Source organism: Bos indicus x Bos taurus, chromosome 12 (genome assembly GCF_003369695.1).
Source record: "Bos indicus x Bos taurus breed Angus x Brahman F1 hybrid chromosome 12, Bos_hybrid_MaternalHap_v2.0, whole genome shotgun sequence".
NCBI classification, from domain to species: Eukaryota; Metazoa; Chordata; class Mammalia; order Artiodactyla; family Bovidae; genus Bos; species Bos indicus x Bos taurus.
This window is the reverse complement of record NC_040087.1, coordinates 31,639,786-31,654,058: the sequence shown is the minus strand read 5'-3', so window position 1 is coordinate 31,654,058 and position 14,273 is coordinate 31,639,786. Positions and strand designations below refer to the sequence as shown.

Genomic DNA, 14,273 nt, shown 5'->3' with positions numbered 1-14,273 from the left:
GTTAACTTTCTTTCCCTCATAAATCAAGAGTCATCCAGGATAAACTTCTAGAATTGTGTTTAGATAGAGGTATGCCTTGGATAAAGCAGAATAAATTGGTTGTAGCAAGCTAGGAGTTCAGCCACATATTTTCTGAACTTTATTTTAATTAATGCTTCTGTACAGTGACAGCTTGCTTTTGTTAAGAGTTTTCAAAATTGATGATTTCAAGGGAATTTTGTTCTATTGATTTTTTAAAAAATCTTACGTGAGTTTTTGTTTTGGAGGCTTTTTTTTTTGTAAGATGTGTCTGGTTGGTTGGTGTTTATCTTACTACTGTATTTAAACACTGAAGCAGCATGGCTTTTGTATGCAGTATTTAATGCTGTTGTTGCTGCTGCTCAGGTGCTAAGTTGTGTCCAACTCTTTGGGACCCCATGGACTGCAGGCTTCCCTGTCCTTCACCATCTCCCGGAGTTTGCTCAAACTCATGTCCGATGTTTTTGATGATAATCATTATTTAGCTTTAGCTTTTGGGATTTTGAGTTGATTCTTACCTAATAATGACAGTTTAGTAAAACCATGCTGCATTTGCTACTGCATTTGGAAACTAGTGGATCATTCTGAGATATTCTAGTTGGCTTCTTGACACTCTACTCTGGGCATTGTATTTACGAAGCATTGTAGCTGATGCTAAGAGCTTGGCACTACTGATGGTTCATCCCTATTTTCTTAGGAAGTAGGGGTCAGGAATAAATGAGTAAGATCAGTTTAGAATTCTCATGCACAAACATGCTAGCCTAATTTTAAAGCTGAATTTAACCAAAACTATGTAAGTTTTCCCAACTCTACTTAATTCTCAAGATTTGTTTTCCTTGTGTTTTGAAAGTGGGGAAGCTAGAGTGGCTTAATAAAGTCTCTGCAACTCAAAATCCCCATCCATGCCAATTAGATTCAAAGAAAGATTAATTTAGGAATTTGGTCATTTTAGGAGTAGCTAGAATAATGTTAATATTGTAATGTTTACATTATGTTATAATGTTAAGGAATATTACAGAATGTAGAATAAGTTTTTTTGGATTGAGGCAGAATACCATAGTTGAGTACAAGCTCTGCAGCTTGACCTTAGGACCTTATGTTAGTTTTGAGATTATAGGCAAATTATTTTAGCCTCTTCTAAACCCTCCTTCTCATCTCTAAAGTTGGTATTATAATAGTGCCTATCTCACAGGATTTTGAATATTACATAATATTAATGCTGTGAAGTGCTTACCACAGAGCATTGTGCTTGTCAGATGGTAGTTGTTTTAGTCTATGCTGCTTATAGTCTTGCAGTTTAGAAACATCTGTTTATCTGTTTCTCAGTGTTGGATTACTTTTGATTAACCACTACTTAAAGTTCAGTCATGGTAATGGGCCTTGCTAAAGATGTTCTGCTTCATTTCAAGATTGAATTTAAGTAAGGGGACACATAAATCAAAAGGGAACCTTTTGCTCATAAGCAAATAGGCATTTTAGGATGATGATTGCTTTTGATAAGAGACTAAAGTTGTTATAAAAATTTTTATGGTCATTACAGGTCATAGTTTATTGTAGAAATAACTTTAAAACAACATTACTCACACTTAAAAGTTTTAACAACATTGGCATGGTATTTTATTTCTCTACATCTTGTTTTCTGGTTCTATTCTAAAGCAAAAGAATAAAAGAAGTTGTAGTTTGGTGTTCCAGATCTTTAGAGATTGAATGTGGTCTTAACAACTGATCTCATTTTTGGTGGCATAAAACTACATTTTAACATTGAATTTTAAAAACAGAAGTAATGACTGCTTTTAAGCTTTCTTGCTGCTGCTGCTGCTAAGTCGCTTCAGTCGTGTCTGACTCTGTGCGACTCTAGAGACGGCAGCCCACCAGGCTCCCTGGTCCCTGGGATTCTCCAGGCAGGAACACTGGAGTGGGTTGCCATTTCCTTCTCCAGTGCATGAAAGTGAAAAGTGAAAGTGAAGTCGCTCAGTCGTGTCTGACTCCTAGCGACCCCATGGACTGCGGCCTACCAGGCTCCTCTGTCCATGGGATTTTCCAGGCAAGAATACTGGAGTGGGGTGCCATTGCCTTCTCCATTAAGCTTTCTTAAATTTGGGTAAATAATATTTCAGACTACTCCTAAGATCTTACTCAGTAGAGCTTAAAAATATGTTTCTGTGTGTCTGTATAACTCCTGCTGTGCTACATTTGATATGATTTGGATTACTTTTTACCCAGCAGTGTCCTCTATTTTCATCTTCTCAACCTATGTATGATTTCTGTATTGACTGCACAAATTAAAAGGTCTTTTTCATTTACAGATGTTTACCTGCCCATGAGTCTTTAATAATGACTGACTATTTTTCCATAGACCCACTTTCTATAGACCTAGTCACCATTCCATCCTATATATAACTGGCTTTATTTAAGCAATGAAAATGGAAGGGACCTAATATATTACTGTGAAAAGCCTACAGGTACTGATAATGAATGCAGGATAAAATGCAACATGATCTTTGAGGTTGACTTGGTTTTGCTTTTGATTTTTAAATCTTTTACTCATGGAGAAAATTGATTGGAGTCCAATTTATAATCATTTGTAGTTTTAGATTTACTGTTCTAAATTAATTAGGTGTAGAAGCCTTTGAAGTCCAGGTGTGTTAACACACCTGATTAATAAGTTAAGTAGAAGTAGTTCCCTTTGTCTATACGGAAATTAGCTAATTTTAAATATTTGATTTTAAATATTCAAATGGTTTTAATCAGTTAGTCTATTTTTTTCCAGTGGGTTTAGATTAACCACTGATGGTTAATGTAAATGTAATCATATATTTAGTTCTCATAATAACAAATATGCTAAGCCACCAGGATATTTAATTAATTGAGGGAAGACCTTTGTGAATCAGAGAGGTTTTTTTTTTTCCCTTCAGTAACTTTAAAGCATGTAAATAAATAAAACTGTTCGACTTCTAAAGAATTACCACATTTAAGAAGAAGGTCTATTGCTATCACCATTCTAGATTATGGGAATTCGTTCCATTCCTTCATCTTCCAGTTGTAGTGGCAGAGTGGAAACTGAACTGAAATTAAGTTGGTTTGTGACATGACTGCAAGGGATAGACACATAAAGATATAAACACAGTCACTTCCAAACATGGAATGCTGGGCCACCAGAAAAGTGGCAGAATCTACTGAGTCCTGCACTCAGGCACATCTTTTCCTGACATGTGCCAAGGACCTGGCTGGGCATCCATGGTCTCCGCTTCAGAAATTTGTTCTTCTGTACAAAGGCCTAAACCTGAGTTACCAAAATAGCGAACTGGAGGAGGTACTGGCAAAGACTGCCATGTTGCTTAGTCATGTCCGACTCTTTGCGACCCCAAGGACTGTAGCCCACCAGGCTCCTCTGTCCATGGGATTCTCCAGGCAAGAATACTGGAGTGTGTTGCCATTTCCTTCTCCAGGCAAAGACTTTGATCAGTAATGAAAAAACCAAGATTTCGGTGACTCCTTTGGTACAGGATCTTGGACATTTGGTTCCTTGCATTGAGAAATATACAGTGTCTCTTTTTAGAGAGTGTCCCAGTCACTTTAGGAGACTTTGGATCAAGTTACTTCTTTGTGAACCTCTCTCTTAACTGCTCTCCTTCCATGTCTTGACCTCACTTAACAGTTCATTCTTTTGCTTTACTAGCTGTTCATTTTGCTGCTTTAACTTAGAAACTTCCTTTTCTAGCTGTATGTATTCACTTTTCAGAATAAGAGCTTTAGTGCTTTGTACAATGCCACTGCCACCTCCACAGGTTAAGGGTTTATTTGAAGGCTGAGTATCAATATGTTCTGATTCCATTGAGGTACCTTGGGCCTGTTGATGTCTTCTAAGATTTTCTCTCCATAGCCTTATAAGTTCTCTTTGATATTTTACAGTGGCTTTTGTTGAAGCAATTTCCTTTTCAAACTCCTTGACATTTTTCATCTTCTCCAGGTCTTATTTTCACCAGCTTCGTTTTGAGATCTTCAGTTTCTTCTTTATAAGGCTTAGCTCTTAAAAAGCAGCTTTGTCCTGAAGTACTTGGATCTTTTGTTTTTTCCAAGGCATTCATTTGATTCATTAACTTGCCGTTGAAGTTTTGCTATTATGTCATCAGTCATCTCGAGTTCTTTCTGCATCATCATAATCTTGCCCTCCATATGCAGAGTACTTTCTTTAGCTTCCTGGAGTGATGTTTCCAGCTCTTGAATCTTCCTTGTGGCTTGCTGTGTAGCTCTTGATGTGACTTGAGGTTGCCTGTCTTGTGTAGGATTAACAGGGGCACCAGAGGTCAGGGAGAGCTTTAAAGTTTAGTAGCTTTTAAATAGTTTTTCATTGTTCTCTTTCATTGATTTCAGATCATGCTCCCATTCTTTGGCTATGGTAGCATTTCTTTCTTCAGACTCTGTTAATTCATTCATTATAGCAGTTATTTTGTTATGATAGACGTTATTCACTTGGCAAATACTATCATTTTCTTTCTGGATGACATTTTTAAACTTTTCTATATCAAAATGAGCATTTCAGCGACTCTTCCAAAAACTGAGTCATTTCTTTTCTGTTACTTAGTACTTGCTGAAATTCAGTCTTTATGCTATGGAAATCACTTTCTGAGAAATCCTTGAGAATTTCTTCGATATGTAGATCCATGGTCTGGCTCAATTTGAGGTCCCTTGATTCTCCGGGTGATAATGCCATAATCTTGTTGAAGGCGCTATATTTCCATTAGCAGTTCATTTTACTTTTCCATTTCATCAATAAAAGCCATTTCAAATTTATTGATGGATTCATGTTTTTCTTCCCTTGTCCTTGCAATATAGCTTAGCACATACTGAAGCTTCATCACGACTGTATGAAATTCCATGGAACACCTCTGGTTTACAGTAAGAAGTTTCTGGATTTGTTGGGTTTGTGGATATGGATGTGAGAAGTTTGCTTTTACTCTAATTGAAAGCTCTTTTTGAGTTTCAATTTCATTCTTATAAGTCAAGAGACAATCTATTTAAACATTCATAGTGATTATTCATCTCTGAGTATCTCTTCAGAAGCTCTTTTATCCTAAAGCACTTTTCTCTTAGGTTTCCTGTAAGGTGTTGGTTTCCATCACATATTTTTTTCATATTTTACCTCTTTGTGGTTCTGTTGATCCTTTTTCTGTAATTCATCTTTTGATTTATTTAAATCCTTTTGCATATTTGAAATCTGAGATATTTTTCTGAAACTCTCTCTGAATTTATCAATAATTTCTTGGTGTTCTTTCAAATGCATATGAACAATTTTTAGTTGTGTGTGTTTCCAGTTCTCTAACTATGGTTCCTTGCAAGTCTGCCTTGAGTAGGTCTCTCCAGTTTGAGAGTCTCTTCCACTCTCCTTCAGTTCAGTTCAGTTCAGTCGCTCAGTCTTTGCAACCCCATGAATCGCAGCACACCAGGCCTCCCTGTCCATCACCAACTCCCGGAGTTCACTCAAACTCACGTCTATCAAGTCTGTGATGCCATCCAGCCATCTCATCCTCTGTTATCCCCTTCTCCTCCTGCCCCCAATCCCTCGAAGCATCAGGGTCTTTTCCAATGAGTCAGCTCTTTGCATGAGGTGGCTAAAGTATTGGAGTTTCAGCTTTAGCATCATTCCTTCCAAAGAACACCCAGGGCTTATCTCCTTCAGAATGGACTGGTTGGATCTCCTTGCAGTCCAAGAGACTCTCAAGAGTCTTCTCCAACACCACAGTTCAAAAGCATCAATTCTTTGGTGCTCAGCTTTCTTCACAGTCCAACTCTCACATCCATACATGACCACTGGAAAAACCATAGCCTGGACTAGACGGACCTTTGTTGGCAAAGTAATAATCTCTGCTTTTTAATATGCTATCTAGGTTGGTCATAACTTTCCTTCCAAGGAGTAAGTGTCTTTTAATTTCATGGCTGCATCACCATCTGCAGTGATTTTGGAGCCCCCCAAAATAAAGTCTGACACTGTTTCCACTGTTTCCCCATCTATTTCCCATGAAGTGATGGGACCAGATGCCATGATCTTCGTCTTCTAAATGTTGAGCTTTAAGCCAACTTTTTCACTCTCCTCTTTCATTTTCATCAAGAGGGTTTTTAGTTCCTCTTCACTTTCTGCCATAAGGGTGGTATCATCTGCATATCTGAGGTTATTGATATTTCTCCTGGAAATCTTGATTCCAGCTTGTGCTTCTTCCAGCCCAGCGTTTCTCATGATGTACTCTGCATATAAGTTAAATAAGCAGGATGACCGTATACAGCCTTGACAAACTCCTTTTCCTATTTGGAACCAGTCTGTTGTTCCATGTCCAGTTCTAACTGTTGCTTCCTGACCTGCATATAGAGGTTCTCTCTTTCTTTCATTACAGATTTCATTTCTTCAAGGTTTTCATGAAGCTTCTGAGCCAAATTTAAGTTCTCCATTTCTATTTTATTCATGGTTAAGCTCTGGACCTTAAATTCTTTCTTCAGTTGCTCAATGTCACACATTTTTTTCTGTGTTTCACTAATTTCTTCTTTTAACTTAAAAAGTCGCTGTTCATTTGCTTTCAGTTCTTGGACCTTTTCTTGTAATTTAGCATTTGAGTTTTCTAAATCCACTTGTATATTTGATATTTCTTCTGTCTTCTCAGAGACTATCCCATTGAGTTTATCAGTAATTTCCTGGTGCTCCTTCAGATGCACCTGAGCTGTTCTTAGTTCCTCTTGTTTTTCTGGGTCTTTAGCTTTTGTTTCTCTGAGGCTTTCCCTGAGTTGATCTCACTCCATTTTGAGGGTTCCCTCCATTCTTCTTAGGTCATCTCTTTCCTTAGTAACAGATTTTATTTCTCCAACATTTTCATCAAGTTTCTGAATCAACTTTAAGTTTTCTATTTCTGTGCTTTCCAGGACTGAATTCTGGGTCTCTAATTGCTTCTTCAGTTGCTCTGTTTGATACATATTTTCCCTGAGATCATTTTTTACCTTAAGAAGTTGATGTTTTTTCTCCTAAAGTTCTTGGATCTGTGCTTTTAAGGCAGTATTTATGTTTTCTCATTTCATTTGGATATTTGATATATCATCTATCTTCTCTGAAACAATTCCTCTGAGTTTATCTATAGTTTCTTGGTGCTCGTTTATATTCATTTGGGCAATTCTTAGCTCCTCTCATTTTTCCAGGTCTCTACTTGTTTCTCTTAGGTTTTCCTTGAGCTGGTCTATCTCTACTTTGAGAGTCTCCTCCGTATTCCTAAGGTCATCTCTTTCTTTTGTAACAGATCTTATTTCTGTAAGATTTTCATGGAGTCTCTGAGTTAACTTTATGTTTTCCCATTCTGTATTTTCTAGAGTTGACTTTTGGGCCTCAAGTGGCTTCCAGTTTTCCATTTCACATATTTTTTCCCAAATCTCACTGACATCTTTCATCTCAAGACATTGATGTTCTTCTTCCCGAAATTCTTGAATCTTTGCCTGTAAGTCAGCATCTGAATTCCCTAAGACTCTCTGGATATTTGTTCCTTGATCTGTCTTCTCTGAACTATTCCTTGCATTAATGGTTTCTTGGTACTCCTTCAGAAGCATGTAAGTAGCTTTCTGCTTTGATTTTCAGTTCTTCAGCTACAGTTTCTTTAGTGTTTTCTTTGAGTTGGTGTCTTTACTTTTGAAGGGCCTCCTGTACCCTTTCCAGTCCATCTCTTTCCTTAATTACGGTTTTTAATTCTTCTTGACTTGCCTGAAGTTTTTCAGTCAACTTGAGCCTGTTGCTTTCTATTCTTTGTAGTGATGAATCTTTGGCTTTGAGCTGTTCCTTTAACTGTTCCAGTTCACTCCTTTTTTCCAGAATCTCACTGATTGCTTTGATGGTAATAAACTGTTTCTCATAAAGCTCTTGCATCTTTTTCTGTAATTCATTTGCTGTTTCTAATTCCTGTTGAATGCGTGATATTTTAGTTTCTCTTTCTGATAGATCCACTCTCAGTTTACCAATAATTTCCTCTTGTTCTTTCAGGTGACAGTGAGCAACTCAGTTTCTAATTATTAGCTGCAATTTCTCTTGGAGTTGGTTCTTTTCAGATTGAAGAAACTCTTGTAGCCTCTGCAGGTCAGCTCTCTCCTTAGGCACAGTTTTCACTTGATCATGACTTTCTTGAAGTCTTTCAGACAGTTCGAGCTTTTCCATTTCTAGCTTTAGTAGTGTTGAGTCTTTGACTTTGAATTACTCCTTCAATTGCTCCATCTCATTCATTATTTTCTTAGTCTCACTGTCTTTTTCTTTCATATTGAAGGACTGTTCTTGTTTGTCTTGAGATGCTTGGATCTTTTCCTTTAGCTTTTCTTGAACTTCTGCTAGTTTTTCACAGGTCCTAGAAAGCTCTTCTTTCTTAATGGTATGGTTCTTTTCTTGTGCAACAATATCCTGTTGTTTTTTAAGTTCGTTTCCAAGAATTCTTAATTCTTCCTGGTTTTCAATGGTCATTTCAACATTTTCTCTTAGGTCAAGTCTTCAGTTTTTCCTTTTCTGCTGTAATACTCTAACATTTGTTGCAGTTCATCGTTCTCTGTTGCTCAGTTAGCTCATTATCCTCAGCATCTATAATCAGAGCTTGGGTTTTTTTGGTTTCCAAATTTTGGCTTTTATCTATGCCAACCATCTTTTCCTGAAATTCATTCCTAGTTTCTCCTAAGTTTTCCTCTATATGCAAATTCTTGCAAGTTTCCTCAGAAATTTTCATTTTTAGCATGTTAATTGTTTCTTGGTGGTGTTTCTAAGACTCAGGAGCATTTCGTAGTTGTTCCTGGATGTCTATATTCATGTTTATAATACCCTGAATGTCAGTTTTGAGTTGGTCCCTCTCAATTTGTAGGCTCTCTTGGAGTTATTTTTGATCATCTTTTTCTTGGGTTAAGGTTTTTACTTCTAAGGTTTGTTGAAGTTTCTCAGTAATCAGTGTTTTTTCCTTTTCTACAGTGTGCAGCCTAGAATCTCTACTTTCTAATTGTTCCTTCAGCTCTTCCACTTCCTTTAATCTTTCTTGATTCTCAGTTGTTTTTTGCTGAAGTTCTTGGATTCTGTGAGAGAGCTCTGTCTTCAAAGCCTCCAAATCTAAACCAAGTTCTTGAGCTTCTTTAGAGAGATTTCCTATTTCTTGATTCAGTTTTGTATTCTCTTCAAGGACCTTCTTATTATACTTTTGCTCAGATTCAATAGGATGATTTTTAACATCTTGGAATTCCTGAACAGTGCTTTCGCAACTCAACTGGGAAGTTAGTAGGTCATTTTTAGTGTTCCCAATTTCTTCAAGTAAACCTTGAATTCTACTTTCCTTATCAACTACTTCAGAAGACAATTTGTCTTTTTCTAATGTTACTGTATAGAGCTCTTCAGATTTATCATGTATCTTTTTCCTTAGCATTTCTATTTCTGAAGGTCAGGATTTCAGTTCTGACAGCAAATTAACTTCATTATGCAAAGCTTCATTTTCTTCAACTGCTTTATTCAGTTTTTTCTGCAGATTGGTTATTTTTCTTTCCAATTCTATATTAGAGAGCAAATCTTTTGAATTTTGCCATCTATAAGGGAGGTGAGTTTTGTTATTTCACTGAAACCATCTATAAGGGAGGTGAGTTTTGTTATTTCACTAAGAGAAGATTGTAATTCATTCTCCAGATCAACTTGGATTTTCTTTTTCACCTCCAGCTGACTTTGATACAACTGCATATGATTTTCCATCTGCTTGCATGTACTTACAAATTCTTATATTTTCTCTTTCAGCTTTAGATTTTCACTTCTAAGGAATGCTGATTCTCTTGGCATCAAGAGTTTTGACATCAAGCAGAGTGTGTTTCATTTGTTTCATTGTTGTAGATCTTCAGTGTTTTCCAATGAGTATGACAAGTCCATTTTCATACGGTTCTGACTTCTGAGAGTCTGTATATTCCTGTAGCATCTTAATCTGGTCTTTCTTTAAGCAGCTCTACTTTTGAACTTAGTTCGTTCTCTTGATCTTTCTCTGCTTTTCTTTCTAGAGCTTCAAATTCATCCAAATCATTCTTTTCTCTTAATTTCAATTCCATTTCTTCATTTTCTCTTCTTAATTGTTCATAGTCTAATACCAGGTCATCGTAGTTAGCACGAAGTGAATTTACTTTGTAAGTTTTCTTGACTTAGTAGCTTTGTTGCTGGATTCCATTCTATCTCAGTTAATGTATCAAGAGTGTTACTGAAAATATCAGACTGAACAGAGAGATTCATCAGTTTCTTCTAAACTTACAGCAGCCTTTTGTGTTTTTGTTGTCATGTTCATTGGCATATTAAATTTATTTATGTAGTTTGAGTCCTTCATTTTGTTAACTTTCCCAACGCACCAAGGGACTTTTTGGGTTTTTTTAGCCTTTAATTCTTGTGATACTAAGGAAGAAGAGGTCACCAGCATCCTTGTTAGGTTTTGAATTTTCTCAATGTGGACTTTTTGAAGTAGGTTGTCTTCTTCCAAGAGTTGGGCCAGTTGGTCTTTTTCCTTTGCCTGGGCTCAAGTCTCTAAAGAAACCTCCTCTAATTTGCTTTTTAAGATCCATTATTTCTTTTCTATATCTTTTCAAGAGAGCTTCATCACTTGATACCTTGTTAACATAAGGAGTATTCTTTATATATTTGGCAGTGCTGGCAAACTGGAGAGTAATAAGGGTTTCATCAAAAGACACAAGCGTAATCGTGCAGATAGTATGTGTTTTTGCATTTCCTCCCAAGGAATTCTGGAGAATTCATGTTAATTTGCTGTCTCGATAATTTATGAAACCATCAACTTGTCCATCGCTAAGTTTCTTGATCACTTGTCCCAAAATAAATAAGCTTTGATTTATATTATAGCGTTCTTTGAGTCACAGACCTTCAGCACTGTTTGAGCAGCCCTTTCACTGCCTGCAAGATCAACCAAATTCAAATGGGACACTTTGACAGATCCTTCAAAATTAGAAGGTTCACCTTTCTCTCTGCTTTCCAAAATCATTCTAAAAATGGTGTGAGAACAGACTGCTTCTTTGATTCAGTTTTGTAATTCCATAATGCCTGTTCTTTTCTCCTTTTGTGATCCACTTCAAAGCCATTTCTAATGTATAAACAACTTCTATGAGGTCATCCACATCCACATTCCTGTTGAAGTCTTCCCGAATTATTAAAGGCTTCATTTTTTGAGTATCACAATGTAAGTCTGTAATGATTTCATTGTATATCTCCATGTGAGACACATAAGAGAAATTCCCTACAGGAAACTTCTTAATTTTCTGGAAAGTGTCATGAATTGCCCTGAGTGTTACTCCCAAATACTCTTGTGAACCCATCGTAGTATATGTTTTTCCTGAAGCAGTCTGCCCATAGGCAAATATAGTACCATTTTAGCCTTGGATGGCAGAATCTATGATTAACAGCACAATTTTCTTCATACACATTTTTAGTTGTTCCATTACTATGAAAGACAATCAAAATTAAAGGATTTACTCCCATCAACTTGATAAATTGTATTATTGTCAGTTTTCCAGTAAACTTGAGTATCTTTTCCAAGCGCTGCTTCTCTGCTATTGAGCAGTCGAACCTGCATGCAGACAGCTACGGCTCCTTCCTTAGCCATCCTGCCTGGTTGGATCCCAGGGAATAGAGAAGAGGTTTTAAAAGAGAAATGAAAGTTGGTTTTCAAGTAAAGGCACAGTAAATTCTAGACCAGAGGTTTTTGTTAGTGGACCTCAGACTCTTAGGAGTGGCACAAGGTAGGTTGCTGAGTTGTTACTGCATGCAAAAGTCAATGAGCTAATAGTTCATTAAATATTGTCTGAAGGGAGATAATATTTCATACATGTGTACTACTGTTTTCCAAGTATGTAAACATGTTCTGAGTAATAAAATGTAAATTGTTGAAAAGGGTCATTCATCATAACTTTAGGTAAATCATCCTTCATTATTTCCTAGTATAAATAGTGAAAGCACAGTTATTCTGTTTTTGAGATTCTTAAAATTCAGAGTGTTGGAAACTTTGTCCTAGGATAGCATTGATTTCTCTAGTTTATTATTATTTAATTTGTTTCTCTAGCAATTAGATGGTGATACATGATATAGATTATGATATATAATAATAAGACCTGTAAAGTGTCATAGAGATGATGCTGTTTTGCAGTTTTACCTAAAGAATTGTGCTCTGAAAATTGGTCTGTAAACACATTTTCTATACAAGCAGTGGTATTTATAGATTTTTCTTTTGCTAGACTGTAAAATTTTTAGGGGGGGAGAATAGATCTTATCATTGTGTTTCTAGGGAGGGCAAAAATATTTATGCTGCAATGTTAAGTGAATGAACTAAAAAAAGGTGCGTGTGCATTTAAGTTTTTGAAATAGTTCTAAAAATTAGCTTTTATTTTTGTTTCTTTTGATGTAGTCTGGAGACTTTTTTTATTAAGAATAAGAGTGGACTTCCTTTAGTCCTAAACCACTGGACCAGGACCAGAAGTTTTGAAGGGCCAGGGCTTTGTGGGTTATCAGTAATGGCCTTGAAGGCTCTGAGTATTTAGGACAAGGTAGGAGTTGGGATGTTAATTAACTACTTGAACTCCTATCGTTTTTTGGGTGGGGTGGGGGGACCTGGATTTCTTTTTTACTATGAGCTGTTACTTATCCAAATCTTTCCCTGACATTCTCCAGAACTTTATTATTGGAAGGGTGGTCACCACACTAGTAGCAGTACTAGGAGTCCCAGGAGCTTTTTAGAAATGCGGAGTCTCATGCTTCATTCCAGGCCTTCTGAGTTAGAATCTTCATTCTAACAAGATCCCCAGAATATTCCTTCCCTGGTGGCTCAGCTGGTAAAGAATCCACCTGCAATGCAGGAGTCTTGGGTTCCACCCCTGGGTTGGGAAGATCCCCTGGAGAAGGGAATGGCTACCCAGTCCATTCTGGCCTGGAGAATTCCATGAAACGTATAGTCCAAGGGATCACAAAAAGTAGGACATGACTGAGCAACTTTCACTTTCAGAATGTTCTGTGTGTTCATGACAGTTGAGGAGTGCTAGTCTCCAACTTTTTCTTCTTGAAACATTCTCCAACTTTTTCTTCTTGAAAACTTTTGTTCAAGCCCTGAGTTATTTTTTAAGTGCCCAATAAAATAGGGTAAAACTATTTTCAACTATCTTATTGTGCTGTTTATTCAGATTTTGTGAAGAATGACAAAAATCAGTCACTTGTAGTGAATCTTGAGACTTAAAAGTAAAAATTGTATGTATTAGAGAAAGAGACAAGGTGTATGTTCTACAGGATATTTTATCGTAGGAACAAAAAGAGATTGGGAATTTTGATGTTTAAATGTTGACCTGTGCTTAGTGGCTCAGTCATGTCCGACTCTTTGCTACCCCGTGGACTGAAGTCCGCCAAGCACTTTTGTCCATGGGGATTCTCCAGGCAAGAATACTGGAGTGGGTAGCCTTTCCCTTCTCCAAATGTTGACCTACTAGGAGGTAAAGCAGCAAAGCTACTTACTTAACAATAGCACATGACATTTCAGAGTGCTTCCCTTTCATAGTAACTAGCAGACTGGACTGGCAGGAGGCTGTCAAGAGTGGAGATCAACCAGGAAGCATACCTTTTTATTTGACCATCACGTTCTCAAGATTGGTTTGGGAAAGGATTACTGGAACCTAAGGGAAAGAGAAAGGGGAGTTGTGCTTCTGTTTGCTCTGGGGGAGGGGTTTGGATCTTGTAGGACACTTAAGGGGCAAAATAATGTTTCCCATAAAATTGTGTTTGGCCTTTATTTCCTCATCTTCCATTAGTCTTTTCTATTTCCCGTAGCCCCTTAACTTTCATTTAATCCCTATAGTTGCTTTTAAGCTAGCAGCCCTTTCCCCAGCCAACCCTTCACCTCTGTTTCCATTGCAGTTTCCTTTAGCTCCCGTGGTCCTACATCAGTGGTCCTCAGATGTGGACAGTTTTGTCCCCCTGCTCCTATGGAACATCTGAGATATTTTTGGTCACGACTAGGGTAGATGCTGGTAAAAGGCCTACAGTGGTCCAGGACAGCCCTCCCCAGCAGAAAATTACCCAAAGTCTGTATTGCTGAGTTTGGGAAACCCTAACCTGGATTATAGCCGGAGTCCATGAATTTGTCTGTGCCTTTTTAATTCTCATTCACAAGCTTTCAAGAGTTCCCCCATGGAATGAAGTCCAAACTCCTTGGCAAGTGATACAAAACAATTCATAATTGTTTTAAAAATTGCTT

The 14,273-nt window shown here is 37.1% G+C and overlaps 1 protein-coding gene and 1 pseudogene across 10 annotated transcripts in view; one reads left to right on the top strand and one right to left on the bottom strand.

Annotated features, from left to right (window-relative positions):
- Positions 1 to 14,273, top strand: part of PAN3 (poly(A) specific ribonuclease subunit PAN3) — a 123,233-nt gene that overhangs the window by 27,513 nt on the left and 81,447 nt on the right. The window lies entirely within an intron of this gene.
- LOC113902353 lies at positions 9,541 to 12,218 on the bottom strand (annotated as a pseudogene).